Source organism: Saccopteryx bilineata, chromosome 1, assembly GCF_036850765.1.
Source record: "Saccopteryx bilineata isolate mSacBil1 chromosome 1, mSacBil1_pri_phased_curated, whole genome shotgun sequence".
In the NCBI taxonomy this organism is placed as follows: Eukaryota; Metazoa; Chordata; class Mammalia; order Chiroptera; family Emballonuridae; genus Saccopteryx; species Saccopteryx bilineata.
In genome coordinates, this window is record NC_089490.1 from 335,479,606 (window position 1) to 335,505,294 (window position 25,689).

Below are 25,689 nucleotides of genomic sequence, written 5' to 3' on the forward strand. Positions count from 1 at the left end.
AGGGTGGAGAAGTAGCTGGGCACGTCTTCTGTGTGCCCTGCCTGGGAATCAAGCCTGGGACATCCACATGCTGGGCTGACGCTCTACCACTGAGCCAACCAGCCAGTACGCCTGTGTCTTTCTTTTAAACTTTCTTATTTTTCTAGTTACTGTAAGTTCTCTTATTACTTTCTGAATTGTAGAAGATTTCATTGTTCTTTCTGAAGAAAGAAGAAAAAGCCTGACCAGTGGTGGTGCAGTGGATAGATCATCAACCTGGGAAACTGAGGTCTCAGATTCAAAATCCCAAGGTCACTGGCTTGTCCTCGGGCTCATCAGGCTTGAGCATGGGGTTATCAAAATGATCCCATGGTTGCTTGCTTGAACCCAAAGGTTGTTGGCTTGAGCAAGAGGTTACTGGCTTGGCTTGAGCACCCTGTTCAAGGCACATATGAGAAAGCAATCAATGAAAACTAAAGTGATGCAACTATGAGTTGACGCTTCTCATCTCTCTCATTTCCTGACTGCCCCTTCTAAAAAACAAAAAGAAAGAAAGAAAGAAAGAAAGAAAGAAAGAAAGAAAGAAAGAAAGAAAGAAAGAAAGAAAGAAAGAAAGAAAACCAAAAAAAACTTTTTGATCTTAGGAAGGAACAAACACATCTTCCACATATATTTTATTTTTTCTGCCTTTCTTTTGGTTTTAGTCACAAGCCCTTCCCCACAAGAATGTGAGCTCCTCAGTGCTTAGAGCTGGCCTTCCTTGTAACATAATGTGTGTTTCCCTCAGAAAATTTGGTGTCAACACAGCCTTTATTCTTTCTTTGTTTCCTTTGTAGATCTCTCTCCTAAAGCAAGGTGCATTATGCTGTTTAAGGATTAGAGTAGTAACAGTTTCATTTAATTTCAAGGGCTGTAATCACTCCTTTAGAGTCCATAAGAAAATTCTGTGAAATACCCAGCTCTTATAAGGGTCACTCACATTCAAAAACAATAGCAACAAATCAATAAAAGCTGACATTTAAAATATATACTTTGAAAAAGGCATCTAAAAGGAATAAAAGATGGAATAGGGCTTGTTTTGGACATTTTAAGTGACCCAGGTAGCATTTTGGGCTATTCTCATCCAGGATGGCCTTAAAAGCCAGCAGAGAACTAGGCTTTCAGACTTGGTGCCACCTCCAGCTGCCTACTTGATTACTTTTTAGCATTGGCCTTCTGATTGCTCCACTAAGTGCTGCTCTGTGTTGACATCTGTCTGCCTGGAGGTTAACACCTGGGGGCAATGCCATCCTCTTCCGCACCTTTAGAAATGTTTGCTCCTGTTTTTGTTGGTTGAAGTGACTGGGGAAAGCTTCTGGTGTGTAGTGGGAAGAGTCCAGTCATGCTGAATTAGCAAGGTAAGGGACCATGTGCTCAGTTGTCTACCCAGATTCGCGATAGCATCCCCATTCAGAAGTACTGCACCTCTTGAATTACACCCCAGTTTTGGGTTGATTAAGCTGGCTTTTGTCTTCAGACAGGCTATTGATCCTGGATTCTTACAACAGGCTTCAGCCCCCCGTTAGTAACTGGCTGGTGGTCGCCCTCATTTGACTTCACCCTGAGAGAAGAGGAGTATTTGGCAGAGAGAAATTCAGAAGCCTGTCTTAGTGTACCCCATTCCCGTCTGTTGGGAAGCAGACACTGAACTCACTGTTAGGCAGGTTTACAGATACCTGTTTGCCCATAATCCTGCAGCTAAAAAAGTGAGAATTCATACTAGGTAAGAAAATAAATATTAGTACCTTTTTTATTTTTTATTTTTATTTATTTTATTTTTTCTTTTTTTCATTTTTCTGAAGCTGGAAACAGGGAGAGACAGTCAGACAGACTCCTGCATGCGCCCGACCGGGATCCACCCGGCACGCCCACCATGGGGCGACGCTCTGCCCACCAGGGGGCGATGCTCTGCCCATCCTGGGCGTCGCCATGTTGCGACCAGAGCCACTCTAGCGCCTGGGGCAGAGGCCACAGAGCCATCTCCAGTGCCCGGGCCATCTTTGCTCCAATGGAACCTTGGCTGCGGGAGGGGAAGAGAGAGACAGAGAGGAAGGTGCGGCGGAGGGGTGGAGAAGCAAATGGGCGCTTCTCCTGTGTGCCCTGGCCGGGAATTGAACCCGGGTCCTCCGAACGCTAGGCCGACGCTCTACCGCTGAGCCAACCGGCCAGGGCAGTACCTTTTTTATTTTTTTAAATTGCTATTACACTGTCTCCAAACAGAAGAGAATGTAAAACATCCATGCTGGCTGGTGGAGGGGTGAGTGTTGGCTAAGGTGCTTAGAATGCAATGTTTATATAACGAAGGGCTTAAAGAAAAGATTCCTGATTGATTTATGAGATGACTATTTTATTTTTTCAATAAAGGATTATGTCAACTGTGGGAGGTGAGGACATTTGTAATAAAATATGCAAGTGATGATTCAAGGGATAGCAGGAGAGAATATAGAAAATTGAAGCTTTGAAACCATGCGGGATGGGAGAGGTGCAGAGGAAGCAGAAACTGACAGATGTGACAACCAAACTCTCCGTCAGTTACTTAAGGATCTGAGGTTCAGCATCACATCCGGCTCTACTTTGGGTAACTTGGGTTATCATTCATCTCATTTTAGGGTCAAAAAGAGAAATCAGAAAAGTATATGCACTTTTTATCTAATCCTTAAAATAAAGACAAAATTTTGGTATGGTTTACATTTACTTACAATATCCCCAGATTATTAGTATTTTTAAAATTCATCAGAAGCAATTCTGGTGTAAAAACTGTTGCAAGCTCTTTTATCTAGATTTTTATTGAAACAAGGACTACTAGTAAGACTCTACAGACCCAGAGACATGCAGAATATCGGAGATCATGTCTACACTTTAACCTCCAAAACAACTCTTCATAGAAAAATGCAGAAAAATAAAAATTGAAAATTTTTCTTTTAACCTCCTTAATTGGATTAAAAAAATGGAGTGCTGAGGGTCTTGGAAGTAAGTGACTAACCAGTTATTTTATTTGAGTTTTCAAAGCTACAGCCTAGAGAGTTTTCAAAACCAAGTCTTGCGCTATTGTCAGGAAAAGATGGTAGGAGGCATTCCAAGTGTCAAGACAAAGGCACATACGGCACATCCATCTCCAGATCTGGTCAGCAGGCACTTTCTATTTTTGGTTCTTCCCCACTTACTGTGTCCTAACACTACCAGGGCAGTTTGACAATATGATGACAGGTGCGTATACTTCAATTGATGTGTTTTTACATTCCTCTGAACTGTTGTTTACAATTGCATATGGCTCACCCAATGTGAGCTCCATTAGCTCTTTATCTCTGCTACTCATAGTAGTTGCTCCGTAAGTGCGCATTGGATAAATGGGTTAGTTAATGATTCATTTTCTTTATTAACTAGTTTACATTGCAAGTCTAAGAAGTAGTAAATTGAAGTTCTTGGCAATAATGAATGTTTCTTTGTGTTCTCTCCTTGAAGGCAACCAATGCTAGCCAGTGCCTCAACCATTCTGAACACTCTTAAGTACAATGGGAAAAAAAAATTTAATTTAAAGTTCGACTGCCTTTGTGGTGGCACAGTGGCTAGAGCTTCAGTCTGGGATATGGAGGACCCAGGTTCGAAACTCTGAGGTCGCTGGCTTGAGTGCAGGCTCATTCAGCTTGAGCATGTGCTCACGAGCTTGAGCCCAAGGTCACCGGCTTGAGCAAGGGGTCACTCACTTTGCTAGCACTCCAGTCAAGGCACATATGAGAAAGCAATCAAGGAACAACTAAGGAGACTGAGGAGCCACAACAAAGAATTTATGCTTCTCATCTCTCTCCCTTCTTGCCTGTCTGTCCCTATTTGTCCCTCTCTCTGTTGCTCTCTCTGTCACAAAAAATATTTTTTTTTTACTATGCTCACAGCCTTAGTTTCTTAGATATTCTGCTTTGGAAAAGAGATGGCATTGTTAAAGTACTTATTACATGGGAAATAGGATTTATATTACACTTATTTATTAGTTCAAGAAATCATCCTTTATATGATAAGCATCTATAAGGCAATGAATGCGCTTATCCTTTAATTGTTTTATATTTATGCAACCTAAAAATGTGGAAATATACCTTTCAAAAAATTCAGGCTGTTTCAGACCTAAACTAATGTGCCATTTAATTTACTGGGCAGACAGCTGACTGATATAGGGATGGATTCTGAAATAAGCCATCAGGATAGCTGGATACTTTAATGTCTGCCTGTTTCAATAGGGATTCCCAGTTGGAACTGATTGATGCTTTGAGTCGGCTCTCAGGTCCATGGCCGCCTCCATTATAAGCAGGGCTGCGCCCATTCTGTCTCTGCTGATTTTTCCTGCTTCTTTCCTTAGTCAGGCTTAGGGTTCTCCTTGTGCAACCTCTAGTGAGTTCTTTCTCCTGTAAGTATTTGCCCTCTCCCAGGTGATCCATTTCCTCTTCATTCATTCTTAGCACTATGAATACTGCATTATCTTTGTCCCAAGTGATTCATAATACGATTCTTGTGCTTTAAAAGAAAAAAACACTTCATAGTACTCTTCTTATTTTCAGCTTGCTTGTTAAAAGCTTTTGAAGTTGGTTGTTTTTCTTGGCTGTCAATGATTTGGAATTTTTCTAGACACATCTGGTAGGATAAATTATGCTAGACTGGGTTTTTGTCACTTGAGTACCAGAATTCATAGCTACAAGAAAAAAGTTGGAATTAGAAGGAGCTTGATATCATTCATGCTTGAATTAAAATGCATTTTGTAACTATTTTGTATTTTGAACCAAAATGTATTTTGAACCAGTTGTAACACTTTATAATTTATGTTAGATAACATATAAAATATTCTGAAACATGGTTGTGGTGCCATAGGAATCATCAATAAATAATGATATTGACAATGGAAATTTTCAGCCCAATATTTTTTTTTACATGAACAGATCTACTTCCTACTTTCCAAAATCTCAAAACCACACTATCTTTTCCTAATCAGATTGGAAATGAATCCTGCTCTCTCACCCTGCCTCTTGCCATCTTTATTGTTAGAACACACACACACACACACACACACACGCACAATAAGTTCTCCTCCCACTAATCACTCTGTTCTAAATGCATGAGCTTAATTGCCCTTTTAACTTATTGTCTTGTGACATACAATTTTCTTGACCTATCAATAAGTTTTAAATTTCTGGAAGCCAAGTATTATTTTATGTTTCTTAATAGTCCAAAATGTCAAATATTTCATGTTTTGGGGGGCACTCAGTAACTATTTGTTTTTTAAGCATCCAATTGAACCAGAAATTTTATCTTGTTTGAGAGGTAGTAGGTGTTTTATGGAGTCATTAAAGAAATAACCTATCTTTGCCGATTGAATTATGGCCATTTTGGTGACTGACAGAAACACAGAATAGCCCATGACTATCATAATTGTTGCTGAGAAGCTAGAGAAACCAGACATAAAGCTCAATGGGCACAGACATTTTACATCGTAGTTTTGTGGAGGATTCATCCTTAATACTTTGTGAAGATCTTCACATTCATACTGAATTGCAGAGAAGAGCTAGTAATTCATATTTTACAAATGTAATCCAACCTTAAAACCACACACTGATTGATTTTTGCCTCCATTATCTGGACAAACTAGAATTCTAGTCTTTGCTGTGCTATTGAGGGACAGATGTTAGGCTTTAGCATGGTGAACCCATTTTTGGACAAGAACGAAGTCAATGAAGAAAGGAGGATCATTGCTGTCTTCCTCCAACTCACTATAAAGTCTTGACTTATTGCTAATTTGTTATATTTTCTCTTTGAAAGGATTCTACATTTCCACAATGATTAGATATAACTTATTTCTTATTGTCCAACAGAAAGAGCAGGCAGCTTGCTATATTAAAAATAGCTACTATATTAGATTGATATTCTCGGGTAAGTTACTTAACTTCTCTCATTTTCAGGGATTTCTTCTGAAGTATGGAATTCTGGAAAATACCAAGAGGGAAAATAAAGGTCAATTGCATGTGAAAAGGAAAGGGAATTATGATTTTTTTCACTACTTTCATTGAAATCCAATTGTTCCTCTGTTAGGTCCTATGTGAGAACAATGAAATAAGGCAGATACTACAAGGAACATAGGACTGCTTGGCAGGAGAAAGGATGATCTTGATGTTCACAGGTGGTAAAGTATTATCAATGCTGCCTTCCCCCAGGAGCTCTAGTATTCATATCAGGTTCAAATATTCCTAGAGTTCTTAATATTCCATTTAGTCATGTGCTATGTATTTTGTACAACCGAGATCCTCAGCACGGTTCTTCTAAACTCTCTCCCATGTGATCTCATTCATACCCATGACATCAGTTATCATTTATCTACTGAGTCTCCAAAACTGAGTTAATGATTTTCAGCTTGATAAATCTACTTCTTCTCCAGGTTCTCCCTCTGAGGGATTGGCCCCATCATTTGACATTTGGTCATGCCCGATACCATGACTCATTTTTTTCCCTCTCACCACCTTTTACATGTTAGTCAAGTTTAACTCCTAAATATTTCTTGAATGAGTCTTTTTCTCTGCATCTCCCCAGCTATCAGTCTAGCTCACCCGTCATCATCTTTCACATGAACTGCTGACTCGTCCCCCCACATCAATCTTGTCCCGTGCCAGCCATATTCCATCCACAAAGCAGCCAGAGTGACATCTGTCAGTGACCAATTCGATCACAATTTGCCCCGGCTTAAAATTTGTTGATAGAAGTCCACTTTGTTTTGATATAGTACATAATATATAATGGTAGCCCGCACACTGCTGGGTGATCAGCTCTGCCAGCCTTAAGCTAATTCCTTTCTCCCTGCTTGTACTATAGCCTCACTGCCTTTTCCCTCAGTTCCTTAAATAGATCAAATTTCTTCCCATACTGGAATCTTTGCACATGCTTTTTTCTTTATCTAGAATGTTCTCCAAAGGATTCTCTACTCTTATTCTATTGTGACCTAATGTCACACATTTTTCTTAATATAATGAACTGAAAATTGTCCCTCCACCTCTTCCCCAAATTCACAGGTTGAAGCCCTAATCTCCAATGTGATGGTATTTGGAGATGGGCCTTTGGGAGGTAATTAGGGTTTATTGAGGTCATGAGGATAGGGCCCTCATGATGGGATGAGTGCCCTTGTAAAAGATGCCAAAGAACTAATTCCCTCTCTCTCTCTCTCTCTCTCTCTCTCTCTGCCATGTGAGACCACACAATAAGAAGCCAGCTGTCTACAAGTCAGGAATTGAGCCTCTGACAGAACGCTGCCATGCAGGCACCCTGATCTCAGCCTTTCAGAGCTGTGAAAAAATAAATCTCTATTGTATAAACCTCCCAATCTACGGTATTTGGTTTGGCAGCCTGAGCCGACTACTACTACACTTGACTAGCCACCAACTTGTCAGGATTCCTTTTCCTACATTCTCCAAGTCCCTGCTAGGCTTGAAGCTTGGTGAAGCTAGGGACAAGTTATTTCTTGAGCATCACTCTAGTTACAGCTCCCAGCACAGTATCTGGCACATAAAAACAACTCTATGTTAAATGACGTTTGTATGAAGTATACAATTATTATGTTTAGCATAGTCCTTATAAACAAACAAAACCTCCTAATTGGGTCCATATTTTTTAATAAAACTTCATTACAAAAAAGCACCCCCTCTTAGAATTCTTTGATTTGATTAGTATCTTAAGTTCCTGATGCTACAACAATCTTTTTAGCAAACTGATGGTGGTGGTTGAGATCTTGAAACCAAGAATTTTTTATTAGGGTTCTTGTTACTAGGAACAACAGTAGAAGAGGCCAAGGGTTAGCTTTCTCTACAGTTTTTTTACCTCTATATCTTTACTTGTGCTTTGACACTTTCCTTGAGATTTTTACGTAAGCCAATTAAGGTGAAAGGTAGTGTCTTTGGGATTGAATTTGACTCTCATGGTAATGTTATCCAGCCCCATGTCATAGAGGGACAAATATCACCGTCAATCTAGCGGCATTACTGCTAGAGGTTCCAGAACACTGTTTCTAGAAGCCACGTGCATTCCTTAGTGCCTCCTTCCTCCACTTTCAAAATGCTCCACTCTAATTCCTACCGATACATCCCCTTTTCTGTCTCTGCCCCGCCATCCCCCTCTTATAAATACTCTTTGTGATTACATTGAGCTCACCTGGATAATCCACGATAATGATAGTTTTCTCTTGTCAAGCTTCTTAAGATAATCACATCTGCAAAGTTCCTTGTTCCACATAAAGTAACATACTCAAATATTCTGGGGATTAGTCCATGGGTATCTTTGTGGGGATTGGGTGACATTATTCTATTTATCTTAGTGAAATAGATCAGACAATGGCATATTTCTAAAAATACCAATCAAACAAGATTTAAATCTAGAAACAAAAGTTATAGCATGACTTTTTTGTGTGTGTGCCTTGCTTAAGGTCTTGATTTTCCCACATAAAATGCCTTCTATATATTGCAGCTGCTTATTATAAGTCTCTATAATTAAGCTCCTATCTTTGCTTAGATGGGAAAGATAATCATTTGGTAGCTTAAGTTAAATCTCTGATCTAATGGAATTTATCTTATGACACTGTAAAGAGAGTAAGACTGTTTAAGAATTAAAGACTGCATTTCATACTTACATATGAAATTCTGGCATATTATATAGCTCACTAAAAACCAATAATAGTATGAGGGAATGAAATATCCAATTGAACCTTCAAGATACAACTTAAATGTTATCTATTTTATAAACTCATTGCTGACCTCTCTGGGTAGAACCAGGCACCGCTTCCATTTTGCTGTGATAGCTTGACATGCATCGCTCTGTCATAGAATTTACCATAGTGATGTATTCATTCCGTTTGCATGACCATATCCCAGTTTGTTAGATCCTCCATGGAGAAGACTCTGTTGTTTTTCTTACTACTAATGCTGCCTACAACAGTGTCTGACACATAGCTGGTGTTTTACTTGTTGTTTTTTTGGAGAAAATATATTTCTCTGCAGGCCTGTTTGACATCTCTTTGCTAGTGCACTTGCAACATTGACTGAGGAACACCATGACACTGGTTGAAAGAGTATAGATGAATGCATAAAATCTACTTCCATCCCTGGGAAAGCAAATCTGATCACACACACCAGTAATGATGGGTTAGTAGCATTATTTGCTGACACAAAGCATATTCTTTTTTTTTTTTTTTTTCATTTTTCTGAAGCTGGAATCGGGGAGGCAGTCAGACAGACTCCCGCATGCGCCCGACCAGGATCCACCTGGCATGCCCACCAGGGGGCGATGTTCTGCCCCTCTGGGGCATCGCTCTGTTGCAACCAGAGCCATTCTAGCGTCTGAGGCAGAGGCCACAGAGCCATCCTCAGCGCCCAGGCCATCTTTGCTCCAATGGAGCCTCGGCTGCGGGAGGGGAAGAGAGAGACGAGAGAGACAGAGAGGAAGGAGAGGGGGAGGGTTGGAGAAGCAGATGGGCGCTTCTCCTGTGTGCCCTGGCCAGGAATCGAACCCGGGACTCCTGCACGCCAAGCCTACACTCTACCGCTGAGCCAACCGGCCAGGGCCACAAAGTATATTCTAAGATATGATCAGGACAGGCACACAGCCACAGGTTCAAGAGCACTGATGAAGACAAGAGTGTGTCTTCAGAGGAGTAAACAGGATATACACATTTTAGTGAAAATTTAAAGTACTGTGTTAACTGAGTAGAACTGATCAAAACAAACTATTGAAAATATGCAGTTCTGTAGCTAGGTTTAGGGTATATAAATCTAATAAACCTTTCTATTTTACCAAGAATGTTTAAGCTCAATCATATTCTCTTTCAGTTTGCTTTTTTACAGATTAAAAGAATTGCACTTTCATTTCTTTTTTAAGCTATATTAAGATATAATTAATATACAAAGTTGCTCATATTTAATGAATATATTTTCATGACTTTGAATACATGCATACACTATCATCACAATCAAGGTACTTCCTTATATATCCATCACCTCCAAAAATTCCCTTGTGCTTGTGTGTGTGTGTGTGTGTGTGTGTGTATGTTGTGATAAGGTCACAATGTAAAGCCTGACCAGGTGGTGGTACAGTGGATAGAGTATCAACTTGGGATGCTGAGGACCCAGGTTTGAAACCCCAAGGTCACCAGCTTGAGCATGGGCTCACCAGCTTGAGTGCGAGGTCACTGGTTTGAGCTTGGGATTAGAGACATTACCCTATGATCACTAGCTTGAGCCCAAAGGTCACTGGCTTGAAGCTGAAGGTCACTGTCTTGAACCCAAGGTCACTAGCTTGAGTAAGGTGTCTCTTGTTCAACTAGAGACCCCCAGTCAATGCATGTATGAGAAAGCAATCAATGAACAACTAAGGAGCCACAACTACAAGTTGATGCTTCTCATCTCCCTCCCTGTCTGTCTATCCCTGTCTGTCCCTCTCTTTCTTCTTTCTCTCTCTCTCAAAGAAAACCTACAATGTGAAATTTATCCTTTTAAAATACTTTAAGGTGTGTAATACCATATTGTTAACTATAGGTACTGTGTTGTACAGTGGATTTCTAGAACCTACTCATTCTGTGTAACCAAAACTTTATATCCATTGATCAACAACTCCTTAGTTTCCCTTCCTTAGCCCACTGGAAACCACCATTCTGTTGTCTGCTTCTATGAGTTTCACTATTTTATAAACTAATATAAGTGGAATGATGCAGTATTTGTCTTTCTATGACTGGCTTATTTCATTTAGCAAAATGTCCTCCAGGTTCATATATGTTTTTGCATACAGCAGTATTTCCTTCCTTGTTAAGGCTAATATTACATCGTGTGTATGTACCACATTTTCTGCATCCATTCATCTGTTGATGGACACTGTGATGTTTACATATTTTGGCTATGATGAATAATGATAAATAAATGTGAAGATGCAGATAACTCTTTGCTATTCTGATTTTATTTCTACTTAAATAACTGCCTTCACTGTTCTAGTCATTTAGCCTCTATCTCATGTCTCTTCAAGCTTCTCTATAGCTTTCTAGAAGTTCAAGTACACAAGAAAGCTTTTTAAATGTGTTACTGGTAAGGATGCTTGAACTTTCAGAATCTGGGTAATGGGTTCTTTTAGCCACTGTTCCTGTAATGGCTGCCCGTACACCCTGGCAGATACTTCCCAAAGTCCTGAGAATCTGCGGTGATTTATAAAAACAAAAATCCAGGAATCCACCTGTGATCTTCATTTGAAAAGTCTGGAGAAGGGTCTGATTTGTTTTCAAAAGTCCATGGGAAATTCCGGTTCACAGCTAGTGCTGGAAACGTAGGGTGGGGTGAAGCACGAAGTGACTGTTCCGAAGTTGAGAGGACAGAACAGCGTGAAGAGGCAGGTTGGAGGCAGAGTGTACTGCAGCTCACCCCCTTGCAAAGTTGTCACCTGAATCTCCATCGTGTATTTGATGCCAATGCATTTTTCTATACAAGGATTTAATAAATATACTGAACCTGGAATAGTTTTTCTTCATAATAGATTCTTAGATTCTGAGTAAATATTAGTTTACTTCCTTTTTTTGTTTAATTTTTTTTAATTAACTCTAGTCAACTCTATAATATGCTCTTCTATCAGAGGCACATTTTTCCCTGAAGCAAGAGTAGTGATATTTATTTCATTTGCATTTTGTCACATTATAAATGGAAAGGGTCAAAAGAGTTACTGTTATGAGGTGGGAATGGATGTGTGTATTCATATGTAAACGGTGTGTTAGGTTCACATGGTGATGAGATAGACATACATGCACTCATACCTCTGTTTGGCATTTCATGTCATCTCTGCCAATTGAAAAAAAAAGCCTGTGTGAGTTTCCTAATTCAGAATATGATCAATTGGATTGATATTCAAATAGATGTTTTCCTCTTAAGGGGAAAAAGGAGCCTTCTCATGTAATTCTCTCTTAACCCTCTAATCTAGAGGGGGAAAGAACCATAGCAGGCCTTTGTAGAAAGGCAGGGAATATCTTAGTCTATTCTTTCTCTTGGTTACTTTTCAAAGCTTAGAGAAAAATAAGATCTTATTGGGAAGAAAATGAGGGGAAGAAAATTTTCCATTTTTACCTCTGATATATCTGACTGTTCTCATCCTGCCCCCAGACTCCCCTTTTCCCACCAACTCCTAAATCACTGCTGTCCCCGGGTCTCGATATACTCCATCTGTTCTCTCTGGGTGATGTAATTCATTCATATTATGTTTGAAATGAGGCTACGGACTTACAAACCTATATCTCGACCTTGATGGCATGTGCATACCCCATACTTGACATGTATAAAACTAACCTTAATAAATTTCCATCACAACCTGTTCTGTTCCCTGTATTTCCAAGGTCAGTGGCTGTACTTTTATGTCTTTGATTACCCATACAATAAACCAGGAAACCTTCTGCCCTCCTCCTGCCCCTCCTCTTACCCATCTCATACGTTCTGTTTGCTTAATTAAGGAAGTTGAAACCAGCAGTTCCCGCTCTCTTTTCCCTCTCCTACTGCCTTGGTTTACACTCATAGCATCTCACAAAAAGTACCACTGTAGTAGTATCTTTAAGATTCTCTCTGCCTCCAGGCTCATAGTCTGTTCTCTCTGTTGTTGAGAGTAATTCTCCTGAAACATGAATCTAATCATGAGATGCTCCTGGATGTTCCTCAAAAGCTTTACATACCATAAAGTCTCAACCTCCTTAGCTGGCATATGAGCAAGGTTTGCTTTCTCTTTTATTCCCCGCCAGGTTTGTATATTTCCTCAATACTCACTGAACCTAAAAGTCTAGGTATTCTGAACTACTCTGCACATCCTTACTTTCTTGAGGCTCTTTCCTATTCCCACACCAGAGGGCACCACACTGACCCTTTGCCTGGTGGTGCCTGTCACCCACTCTGTGACCAGCTGACTAGCACTGCCCCATCTTCCAGAGTCACTTTACTGCCACCTATTTGTATGATCCTATGCTTCAGCAGAATTAAGTAGTTCCACTTTTGTGCTGACACTATACCACATATTTTTCCTAAAGTAACAGACCATACAGGTATAGGGAAAGTGCCACATGTAATTATCTTTGTTTTTTTGATCAGTATATGATTCTCTCTATTTTTAATATCCTGATCTAAAACTATGAACCTCTACCAGCACTTTCCCAAATATGTATCTTCTACCAAACTAAAGGGAATATTATAAAATATCCTTAGTACTGAAACATCAAGATCAAATTTACAAAATAGATAAATTAGCGGCTGGTTATTTAGGTTTGTTACCAAGCATTGAGTGTCTACTTGGCACCCCCCTACCATGCCAAGCATAGTGCTGGGCACTGGAGTTTAAAGTTGGGTCACATGGTCTCCCCCTTGGAGAGCGTAGTGTGGAAGAAAAAAATGAAGAAAATTGTTAAAACTATTTATTACAGCCTTTCTCTTAGCAGCAATTTTATCAGGAGCTGTTAATGCATCTTTTGATTTATATGGTGTCTTTTCTGCAAGCTTTTGGTTGTATGTCAAATTCTTAAAATGTGTCACACTTACAGATTCCATTGAAGTTCTATTCCAAATTGAAGAAGGAGGAGCATTTTTACCTGTTTTGATTATATAAGGTTCCAGCTTTCAGAGTTTGCTAGCGCCACACTGATTTAAAAAAACACATTAAACAGGACTATATTAACTCAACCTTATCAACTTGCTTGTGACACATGAAGGCACAGACAGGCTTAGCCATCCAATCCAGCTGTTTGTTAGGTGATGCTCACTGCATCTGAACTCCTAAACTAGGGCAAGCCTCTTACAGAGTGCTCCAGGCACCACGGGTTGCTCACTAGACCTCCTAATGCCTATTTCCATCCCAGGAAGCCTGGAAGAGAAATAAGACTGGTATTGTGATTTGTAGGTTCAGTTGTTTACAACCTGCACTATGAACTGATTACAGAGGAAGAAGTCAGATGCCGAGGAATAGTGATCTCACAGCACCTACAAAAATAGCAAAGTGCCTGAATGTGTTCTTTTGCCCTTCCCTGTTCTCAGTTGGTAACATTTCTCACAGATGTGCTCTTTTCCATGTCCCATCATTTAGACCAGGGGTAGTCAACCTTTTTATACCTACCGCCCACTTTTGTATCTCTGTTAGTAGTAACATTTCTAACCACCCACTGGTTCCACAGTAATGGTGGTTTATAAAGTAGGGAAGTAACTTTACTTTATAAAATTTATAAAACAGAGTTATAGCAAGTTAAAGCATATAATAATAATTACTTACCAAGTACTTTATGTTAGATTTTCCCTAAGTTTGGCAGAATAAATCTTTATAAAACAACTTACTATAGTTAAATCTATCTTTTTATTTATACTTTGGTTGCTCCGCTACCATCCACCATGAAAGCTGGAATGCCCACTAGTGGGCGGTAGGGACCAGGTTGATTACCACTGATTTAGACAGTAGAAACCAAATGCTGGTTTGGCATTTCAGTTCAGTCACTGTTATTTAGATCTGATCTTCAGATCTAGAATCTGAAAGCTCATGGTATTGCTAGATATGACCCTATTCAGTTACTCAATAATCCTTTGCTTCCGCTCTAAACCAGGCATTTTGCTAGTAAATGACTTTTGTAGTCATTTCTTCTCTGGTGTCACCCCTGAGCTACAGAGTCCTTCTGTGAATGAATCATACATTTTGGCATGGGTGGTCTCTGTCTCCCCAACCCACCACTGTGCTAAGCCTGAGTTGTCCCTGCTTTTCAAGTGTCTGCAACTTTGACAGATTCCTTGATTTCCCTCCAAAGTCCTCTTCCTCCTAGTCTAGGGGATTTTTAGTCATGGAAGTGGGAAGCTCTGCCATGTTCATTTTGTGTTCCCCAAAGCCACAGGGGATTACTTCTGTTTGTCCAACAAAGGTACAGACTTTGAAAAGCCAAAAATTGAGTAATTGTTAGTTTGACTGGTTGTTTCAGTGACCTCCCTCACTTGAGGCAATGAATGCAGTGACCTGGCTGAATAAATGGAGCAATGGGCAAAGAATATTAGAATATATGCATGGTTTACAAAACTTGATCATAGTAAATCATAAAAAAATATTTGTCTTTCCCTACAAACTGCTTGGTGAGTCTAAAATCTGAAAAAGATGAAATTTAATAGCCTTATTGAATAGTCTATCTTAATCAGGTAGAGGTCTAATAAAACTTCACTGCTCTGTAGGCCTAGCCAATCTTCAGTAACCATGACAGTGATGTGTCACTCTTCCATAATTATTATTGGACAAGGCACTCACAACTTTTTCTGTCTTTACATCCTTGCTCTTGATACATCTGCCTTCTAAAGATTTTCTAGACTCCTTTCTGCCCACATTAGTCCCAAGGATGCTGACCTTCCTTTCTATTAAGTAGTAATATCATTACTACTTTGTGCTTGACAGATTTCTCTAATTCCTTGTGTTTTGAGCCTTCTATCAATTTATTTTGTTTTGTTTGAATTGAATTTGTGGGGGTGACCTTTTTTAATACAAATATATAGGTTTCAGATGTACAATTCTATAATACATCAACTGCATATTTTATTATGTGTTCACCACCCCAAGTCAAGTCTCCTTCCATCACCATTTATCCCCATTAATCCCCATTTATCCCCCTTTACTCTCCTCTACCTCACCCACCCCACCTTCTCTCTGGTGATCACCATACTGTTGTCTGTGTCTATGAGCTGCTTTTGTGTGTGTGTGGTTTTTTGTTTTTTGTGGGTTTTTTTGCTTAATTCCTTTACCTTTTTCACCTAGTCCCCCATCTCCCTTCCCTTTGACAGGTGTCAGTCTGTTTTCTGTATCTATGGGTCTATTTATGTCTTGTTTATTAGTTCATTTTGTTCATTGGATTCCACATATAAGTGAAATCATATGGTATCTGTGTTTCTCTGAATACTACTCTATAAATATTTTTAATTTTATTTAGAAAGTTAAATTTAACAGGGTAACATTGATTAATAAGAGTGCATAGGTTTCAGTTAAACATTTCTATAGCATTTGAACTGTTGAGTTGGTTGTATACCCATCACTGAAAGTCAAATCATTTTCAGTCACCTTACATTTGTCCCTCTTTACACCCTTCCCCACCTCTTCCCTCTACCCCTCTTCCACATTCCCTTACCCTTGGTAACCACTTCATTTTTATCTATGTCCATGAGTCTCAGTTATAGTTCCCACCTATGTGTGAAATCATACATTCTTAGATTTTTCTGATTTACTTATTTCACTCTGTATATTGTTCTCAAGGTCAAAGCCTTTTTTTATTTTAGCAATGTTTAACTATATAAACCAAAAGTAGGCCCTGGCTGGTTGGCTCAGTTGTAGAGCATTGGCCTGGCATGTGGATGTCCTGGGTTTGATTCCCAGTCAGGGCACACAGGAGAAGCAACCATCTGCTTCTCCACCCTTCCTTTCTCATTTCTTTCTCTCTCTCTCTTCCCCTCCCGCAGCCAAGGCTCCATTGGAGCAGGGTTGGCCTGGGTGCTGAGGATGACTCCATGGCCTCTGCCGCAGGTGCTAGAATGGCTCTGGTTGCAGTGGAGCAATGCCCCAGATAGGCAGAGCATCGCCCCCTAGTGGGCTTGCTGGGTATATCACAGCCTGGGCACATGCAGGAGTCTGGTTCTCTGCTTCCCTGCTTCTCACTTCAGAAAAATATGAGCAAAAGCAAACCAGAGACAGAAAATCTGGCTTTAAAAGCATGGCAAATACTGGGTTCCACATCGCTTATAAACTTGAACTTTGGGGCTCAAATATTAAGCAACAGTCCTAAAGCAATCCATGAAAACAGCCCTCCCAACACATTACCCATGGCTCACACTCTGCTGCAGGCTGAGGACCCTACTCTCACATCTGATTAAGCCCCAAAAACTATTAGAGAAGTCACTTCTGACGCTTTCAGCATGTGTTTACAGTGCTATCCATGAATTCTCTGAAACCGCAGAAGATAGAAGTAAGAGGGATTTTGGTGGGATTTTGTGTCTGTGCATCTGTCACTACACTGTGACTGGGTGAAAAACAAGTAATGCACATTACTCATCTTTGATTCCCTAGCTCCCAACTAGAAACAATGTGTCTAACAAATGGGGTGTACTCAATCAATGTTTATTTACCTAGGTTGAGCCCAACCAATATATATAGTTAAAAAATTCATTTTAATCATCCAGCCCCTACTGAGTACCTACTATGTAATAAATGTGTTAGGTACTGTACTAGGAATGCCAGGAGAGCTCAACCACAGCCCCTGCCTTCAGGAGCTTTAAAGAGGCAGGTATAGTGCGGTGGAAAGGACACTAACTTTTGAGCCAATACTTGAACTTTGTTTCTGCCGCTTACCAGCTGTATCACACTGGACATGTCACTTAACCTTTCTAAGATCCCAGTTTCTTCACTTAAAAAAAAAAAAAAAGGTGCAGTGACTGCTTTCTAGGATTGTAGTGAAGATTTAGTGAGACCATATAGGATGAATTTTATCTAAAGTTGTAATCCATCTTCCTGCTTATTTTTTCATCAATACTCTGTAAATGAACAGAGCAAGGAACAGATTGCACTCGCCCAGATGAGAACAGAGTGGTTCAGTGACGTTGAGTGAGGCTTCCAGGCTCATAGAGCTTGTCAGTGGCGGGACGGGGTTCCAACCAGCATCTGCAGAATTTCAGTGATTTCAGTTCTGCATCTCATACCTCCATGGGCTCCCATTCTCTAATGAAAGTCAGTCACCTTCCTTCTCTGTAACCTCGCTCATACCATTTGTAACTTCCAAGTGAAGTCTTTCTTGCAGTCTTTTTTGTATGACAAACCGAATCTTTTTGGTCTTGCCTTTCTCTTTCCATGGGCTTGTGAGCTTTTTATTTATTTATTTATTTTTATTTTATGGTTTGGAAGGGCAGACAAATACTTGGTGAGGGTCAGGTCCTGCAGCAAATCATCTTGACTTTGACTGTGCTCCTTGTTGTCAGTGTGCCCAGAAGACTAGAGCAATAAGAGTTCCCACAGAGGGAGCACAGAATAGATGTTTCACATGTAATTGATTGAAATTTGAGATTCCCCAGACTTTCATCATTCATGACCTTAACAGAAAACTGATTGTTAAGAAAAAAATGGGATCTTACTTAATCATTTCCTCAACCTTTTGATCCTCCTCCCTGTTGATAATCACTGCCTAGCATATTTTTGCTGCTGAGACAGTGGGCAGGCAGCCGCTGTGGCTCATGACAGCTTCTAAGGTTGCTCCGCAGGGGGTTGGCAAAGTATAGCTTGTGAAGCTGAGGATTTAGAAAAAAAAAATGTGTTTCCTTCACCCTGAAGAGTCTGAGCAATCGGTCCTGGGCTTTTCCTCTCTAAACTGTTTATACTTATACTTATAAAGAAAATAATTTAATCAGTGTGGGAAAGTGGATTTTTTTCTAAGCATTTTCCGCTTTGATGGCTAATTTACATATATGTTATAGGAGCTTTGCAAATCGATTTGAGGGCTTTGTTCTGTGCAGCCTGCTCAAACTATCTGTAATTGTGTTTCTAGGATGCTTTTTATAAGTAATAAGGGCTAACATTTCTTATGAATTTAAAATTGGTAACTGTTTATCACTTTTGAAAAACCAGTCAGGTATTTGGTTTTTTGGCTACATTTGGAATTTTGGATGATTGAAATGTGCCATGTTATTTTAGGGATTTGGTCTCCATACTTTCTCCCTTGAGAGAGCCAATCTGAGTTACCGACACACACAGACTAAGATAGCTATGGCAGAAATGCGTTCATGGGTATTAACATGTCCAACATGGGGTATAGTGAAAGGATTCTGGGCTATAAATGAATCATTTCGGGTCACCCTCCATTTCAATACATACCCTAGAACAGAGATGAAAACAGGTTTCAAGTGCAACTCTGACAGCTTGATAGTGGGTCTTATAGAAATTGCTATGGGGAAGGATTCTGAGGCTGATCCAGATTTAGTAGGGATACGTGCCTTTATTGATTAGCAGTTTGTGCCATGGACACAGCAGGAGTCAGAGGTGGTCACACTCTGACCATCACCACTGTTGGGCTATGAAGTTTTATATAATATGCAGCTGCTTCACTGGCATAGTAGAGAAGAGCCTCTTATGCATTTCTCACGGATATAGCCCTAAGCAGGGTATCCATAGCCTCTGTCAAGATGTTTAAGGAGGTATTCCTTAGAGTAGTCCTAATATGGTTTATTAACCTGTCCTGGCAGAATTATTTCTGTGTATAAATAATTAACTCTTCAATATCACAAATTTTCATATCTTCATAGCTTTGCTTTAAGCTGTCTCCTTTATTCAAAAATCACTGCCCTTTATTGATTTTGAAATTCTTCTCACTGTTCATAGGCCCCCTCAAACACTGCCCCCTCCTTTGCAAGCTTTCTCTAACCTTCTCAGGCAGGGTGAATGGCTCTCTTTTTCATCTCCAAAGCAATCAATTGACTATTACCACACCTGCCACACTGCTCTGTAATTACTTGTTCATGGCCTGAATCTAGCCCCAAATATTAGACATATGTTTGTAGACTTTAAATGGATTAAGCATTGCTCTAAAAACCCACAGTTCCTCACTTAAAGCTGTTGAACTTCAAAAGTATATTTATAGAGAATGTAGTGGGAGCAAGTATGATGGCAGTAGTGACTGGGAGGCTAGAGGGAAGGAGATAGTAAAGAAAAGAGAAAGACGTAATTGATGCAGACTTGGCAGAGAAGACAGTAAAAAAAAAACTGTGTGTGACCAGGGTAGAACATTTATAGACAGGACAAGGAAACAAGTCCGGGCTAATGCATGGCAGTGTGTGCAGAGCTTCTGAGTGCCGTCAGAGTTCTAGGACAGGGTTCACTCCACTCTAGGCGGGTATGTTCAGTAGACTCAAAGCTTCTCTGCAAGTTTATCTGGCAGTGGTAGAGTAACTTCTTGCCTGGTCAGGAGAAAAAAGTGGGGGCTCAGGTGAACTAGAAAGCATACTTTTCTTTTAAAGGCTTTCAAATTCTCTTTTAAAAATACTGTGAACATCAAGCAAACGCATGCTGGGAGAATTGAGCAACAACCTCTGGAACATTTCTGCCTATGTTAATCAGTCTTCAACCCGGTGTGGAGAAGTGAACAGCCTGTCCAATCAATATATTTCTTTCCAATGTCTTGAAGAAAATACCACTTCCCAGGTAGAGGTCAATTCTCTTAAAATTACCTGAAACTTTACCATTTATAGACATTTTATGTGCTTTATTTTAATGAAGCCTTGCCAATTATTTTTCTATAAAAAACAAAGCCAATAAGGACTTAGAACTGTTTCCATTTTAAATATGTAGTAGCTCAGAGAACTTAAGCATCTGGTTCAAGGCTGAAGTAAACAGCCCAGCCTGTCTTTAAACCTAGATCCTCGGTATACTGCAAGCCCCATGCTCTTTTCTTTGGATTTCATAACATTTTTACTATGTTTCTTTTATCACATTCTTTATTTCCTTTATTTTATGAACTTTATATGTTCCTGTTATACCTCTTTCATTTGACTCCAAGTTCCTTGAAGTTCTTCACTCTGTTTCTTCTCTCAAAGCCCAGGTGGTGCTAGCACCGTGCCTTGCTCTTTGCAAGTGTGAAACATACATGCTAGTTTAATGAGTGAATGACGAGTGGATAAAAGACCACAGGGATTAGAGAATGAGAGAAATAATAAAGTCAATATTCACATAATAATGCCAATTTAGGCGGTCTCTTTTTTCTAGGACAAACTAGTGTATGTTAAAAGGTAAAGAAAAGCTCACCTAAGATACTCACTTAACCAAGGAGACACACGAAGGGAGAAAAGAAGATACAGAGCTTAATTGAGGAAAATGGTCAGCCTTCCCCAAATAGAGAATTTCTGGTGGAGAAGGCAGACTTAGGAAAGGTCTAAAAGACAAGACCTGGCCCTGGGTCAGAAGCATTAGAAGAATAAAATTGGACAAGCCATTAGACCGAAGGCTTTTAAAAATGTAATTGTGAACTTCTGCATCCCCATAAACAGCCAGGCCTGAAAAACTAAAGGTCAGCTTTAAACTGAGATAAAAGGATCTACATTAAATGCTACAGCGATTTAATTGGTCAGGTGAATCCTGAGCCAGTGTGGCTTGGCCAAGGAGCACTGTAAGGAATGGAAGGGTGAGAAACCAGGATGGGGAAGAGGTGTTGCCTTTTTTCTCATGGAAGGAAAGGAAGAAACTGTTTGTTAAGCTCCCTCTGGGTCCCCAAAGTATGAATAAGAAAGTGTTCAAATGATAGGAAATCGGGACTCAGAAAGGGTTAGTGATACTAGCAGTGCAAGTCGGTAGAAGAGCTGGGATGTCAATCAAGCCATACTGAACTTTTCCTGGGCTCGTGAACAAATGTCTCACACTCTGTCTCATTTCCAGGATTCTTCTGCACTTGCTAATCCCCTTTCTCCTCCATCACCCTCTTTACCAGTGTATCAATCTGTTATCTCTCAGCTTAGGTTACCAGCCCCGCAAAGAATTCTCTGACCCTCACCTCAAACACAAGAAGGTCACTCCTGTGTTTCTGCAACAGCCAATAACCCTATCAAATATGATATGGAATTTCTCATACAGAATTGAGGTAATTTGCTTACTTCTTTGTCTCCTACTTATTAACTGTAAGCTTCAAAAAGGCAGGGGCTGTATTTATTTTTCATGTTTGTCCCTAGCACATAGTACATGGCACGTAGCAGGTATTCAGTAAATATCAGTATAGCTACCGGATGGATAAGCGATTAAGTGTTCTTTCTTACTTGAAGCTTATGCCTTTTCTATTCTTATGACTTGTATTTCCCCATGCTCTTCCCTTTTTTGGCTAAGCCAATCCCCATTTGGCTTTCAGGGAAATTCTCTTTTCGTTAATGTTTTCATATTTTTCTTACCTGACTTTTATATTTCATGTTAAGTGCTTTGGATTAGATACTGAAATATAATATTCTAGGATATTAGTTATTGTGCCAAGCTCCCCATAGCTGGCAAATGCAAAGCAGGCATAGTTTGGTTCGTTGCTACTACTAACATAGGTATCCTTTAGGATTCTTTTGCAGACACCATTAAGTGACTCATCAGATGAATTTCTTTACCAGTCAACCTGGAAGTACAGTACACACATGAAATAGCTCTCTGACAAGGAGTGGAGGGGAATGTGTGAATGAAATTACCATTAAAATGGATTAAAAAATTTTTAAACATTAGAAAATCATAGTTTATATGCATAAAATATATTCTACCTACAAATGAAGTCCTTGCTTCAGCAATCAGAAAACTATATTCTAAAGGTAAATTAATCAGTAATTACTTATTGAGCTTTCTCTCCTATTGTGCTGGGCCCCACTCAGCTAGAGTTAGGGCGGTGACAGAAACAATGAAATATAGGTTGCAGGTCACACAGCTTACAATATTATTGTAGGGGTATGATTAACACATGTGAAACACTTAAGAAAGCAAGAAGTCATATTGTTTAATGCTAACTTTAGAAGCAAGGCAATAAATATAAAAGGATTATAAAGAAGGTTGAAATTCTTTCATTTGCTCACTAAACCAATGTTTATTGATTTTCGGTTGTATGTGAAGCATTGTGTTACACCCTGAGGACGAAAAGATCAATTAAACCAGTCTCTGCCACCAAAGAGTTGCCAAAGTATTGAGATTACATATGTAATTGTTGTGACAGTGATGTGAAGGACAGCAATGCAAAGAAGCACACTGATGCCTCTGTCTGTGGAGTTAGGGAGGCTGCATGGAGGAGATGACTTTTGACTAAATCTTAAATCATGAATAGCAATTTGCATTTTTCTCAAGAATAAAGCAAGCCAGTTGATTTTTTTTTTACCTTCCCTCTATGTCTTATGAACTGTGCTGATTGCTGATTCATGACTGTTGTGATTAGCAATTGATGTTAAATGAGTGCTAAGAAGAATGAAGAGATTAGAGATGTTTTTCTATAAGTGTCACATTCTATAGAAGAACCTTGTAGGGGGAAAGAGAGAAGAAAAAGAAAGAAAATAGTTGCTTTATATTACTTCTCTGTATTCTGTTGTGTCTACCTTTTGTTACTTCCACAATTAAATTGTAACCTGGCATTCTTTTCTTTTAATCTTCCAGCAACACTCGTACCTTAATGCATTAATTTTAATATATTTTGATGGTTTTTAATGTCAGTTGTACATTTATACATGTATATTTCTTTATTATATTGGGCTTTTTAGAAAGCAGGAATTATATTTTATTTTATTTTTTTCATGATAAGAAGTAGAAAGGAACAAATTTATTGCATACTACTATGTTATAAGGACTATGCTAAGTGCTTTATACGTGATACCTTCATCCCTTCAATAATTCAATAAAGTACATATGTTATGTCAACCCATTTCACAGATATGATATAGTTAAATAGTGTCTGAGATGTGTTTCAGACCTAGGTTATTCTCCTACTCCACTCTTTCTACCACTTCACACCATGTTAGTTTTAAAGTATATAGAACATATTTTTATAAAAGACAAAAAATGATTAATTATTTTAAGATCTTTTTCATTCATTTGTTAATTCACAAAATATTCTGCCATGTGCTAGAAGTTTGGAATTCTAAAAAGAAGAGACATTTATTGCTTTAAGGGAAATTACTGTTGAGTAGAAATAATGTATCTTGAGACCATTTGGAGCTTTCTTAATTCATCTTTTTCAAGAAAATAAGATTCTAATATGGTTCACAATATGTTAATCAAGTCTTTGACAAAAATTCTCAGAGTAGCTGTTTTAAAGGAATTTACAGTCAATCACATTTTCAGTCCCCTAATCCACTGGTCCTCAACCTTTTTTGGGCCACGGACTGGTTTAATGTCAGAAAATATTTTCACGGACGGATAAATGTATCACTTGACCAAAACAAGCGTCAAGAGTGAGTCTTAGCTGGCCTTGTGCCTCTTTCAGGTGAAGTGAATTTGCAGCAGCTGGGACGGCTCTCCTCTGAGGAGCCCCCGCCCCGGCCAGAGTGGGCTTGGTTCCGAGCGGAGACACTACTGCTTGTGCTGTGGTGTCGTTTACACGTCCGTCCCAGGCTCTCCTCGGGCCCTGCCCCCACTTGGGCGCTTTCTGTGGGTGCCTGTCAGCCCTCCTGGCACCCAGCGCCCACTGCGCACAGGAAGCAACACCAGGGCCGTTTCTGATGGCCGCACACGGCGGGTCCCTGCCCCCAGAGGCCCACACTCACCGGCAAGCCTGTACCTTCTGGTTTCGCTAAGCCCAACTTCTTCCTTCTGCATCAGGCCAAGACGCTCCTCTAGCTGCAGGGCATCGGTCACAGTCCACTGTGTCCTCCTGTCCCTCTGTGTCCCCTAAGGGCACACATTTCATCCTGTCTGGAATCCTGTGCCCCTGTCTGTCCTCTTCTTGTCTCTGTCTGGCATAAAGCAGGTTCAAATAAAAATAAACATTTTTGTTTATGGAAAAAAAAAAAAAGAAAGAGTGAGTCTTAGATGGATGTAACAGAGGGAATCTGGTAATTCCCCCCCCCCCCCCCAAGCTGGAAACAGGGAGGCAGTCAGACAGACTCCCGCATGCGCCCAACAGGGATCCATCCGGCACGCCCACCAGGGGGCGATGCTCTCTGTCCCTCTGGGGCGTCGCTCTTTTGCGACCAGAGCCACTCTAGCACTCGAGGCAGAGGCCACAGAGCCATCCTCAGCACCCGGGCCATCTTTGCTCCAATGGAGCCTCGGCTGCAGGAGGGGAAGAGAGAGACAGAGAGGAAGGAGGGGGGAGGGGTGGAGAAGCAGATGGGCGCTTCTCCTGTGTGCCCTGGCCGGGAATCAAACCCAGGACTCCTGCACAGCAGGCCGACGCTCTACTACTGAGCCAACCGTCCAGGGCCAAGGTCATTTTTTAAAAATAAAATATCGTTCAGACTTAAATATAAATAAAATGGAAATAATGTAAGTTATTTATTCTTCCTCTGTAGACTGGTACCAAATGGCCCATGGACTGGTACCGGTCCGCGGCCCAGGGGTTGGGGACCACTGCCCTAATTAACTTAAGGACATAGGTTCTCCTATCAGAAGCTTACTTGCGCTATTTGCAAATAGTAGCCATCATTTTTTTTCTGGGCAACCATAACCTCACTGCTATTTCTAAACTTGGCCCTTAGTGATATATACAGGATAGGGTAAAAGTGGGTCTACCATTGTTCATATAGACAATAGTAAATAATCAATAAATAATAATACAGGAATAAACTCTGTTTCCCATACTCACAACTATGAACCTACTTTACCCCACCTTGTATATATAGTTTAAATTTATTTTATTTAGTGGCTTTAAATATTGCATAAATAACAGCATATTTTACTGCTTCAAACTTTAGCTTTGAAATAACAGATATCAGTGAGCTATAGGCTCATACAGTGGGTCAAAAGTTTGGTTCATCCTTAAAGACAACACAAAATGTGCCCTGGCTGGGTAGCTCAATTGGGAAGAGCATCATCCCGTTATGCCAAGGTTATGGGATTGACCACTGGTCAGGGCACATACAAGAATGAATCAATGAATGCATAAATAAGTTTAAAAACAAATTGATATTTCTCTCCTCTCAAATCAATCAATAAAAAATTTAAATAAAT

At 39.9% G+C, this 25,689-nt stretch overlaps 1 protein-coding gene and 1 non-coding gene across 4 annotated transcripts in view; one reads left to right on the forward strand and one right to left on the reverse strand.

The window, feature by feature from the left end:
• Positions 1–25,689, forward strand: part of DLG2 (discs large MAGUK scaffold protein 2) — a 2,196,962-nt gene that overhangs the window by 757,470 nt on the left and 1,413,803 nt on the right. The window lies entirely within an intron of this gene.
• TRNAS-GCU (transfer RNA serine (anticodon GCU)) lies at positions 24,868–24,943 on the reverse strand. The gene has a single exon. It is a non-coding gene; the product is annotated as a tRNA-Ser (tRNA).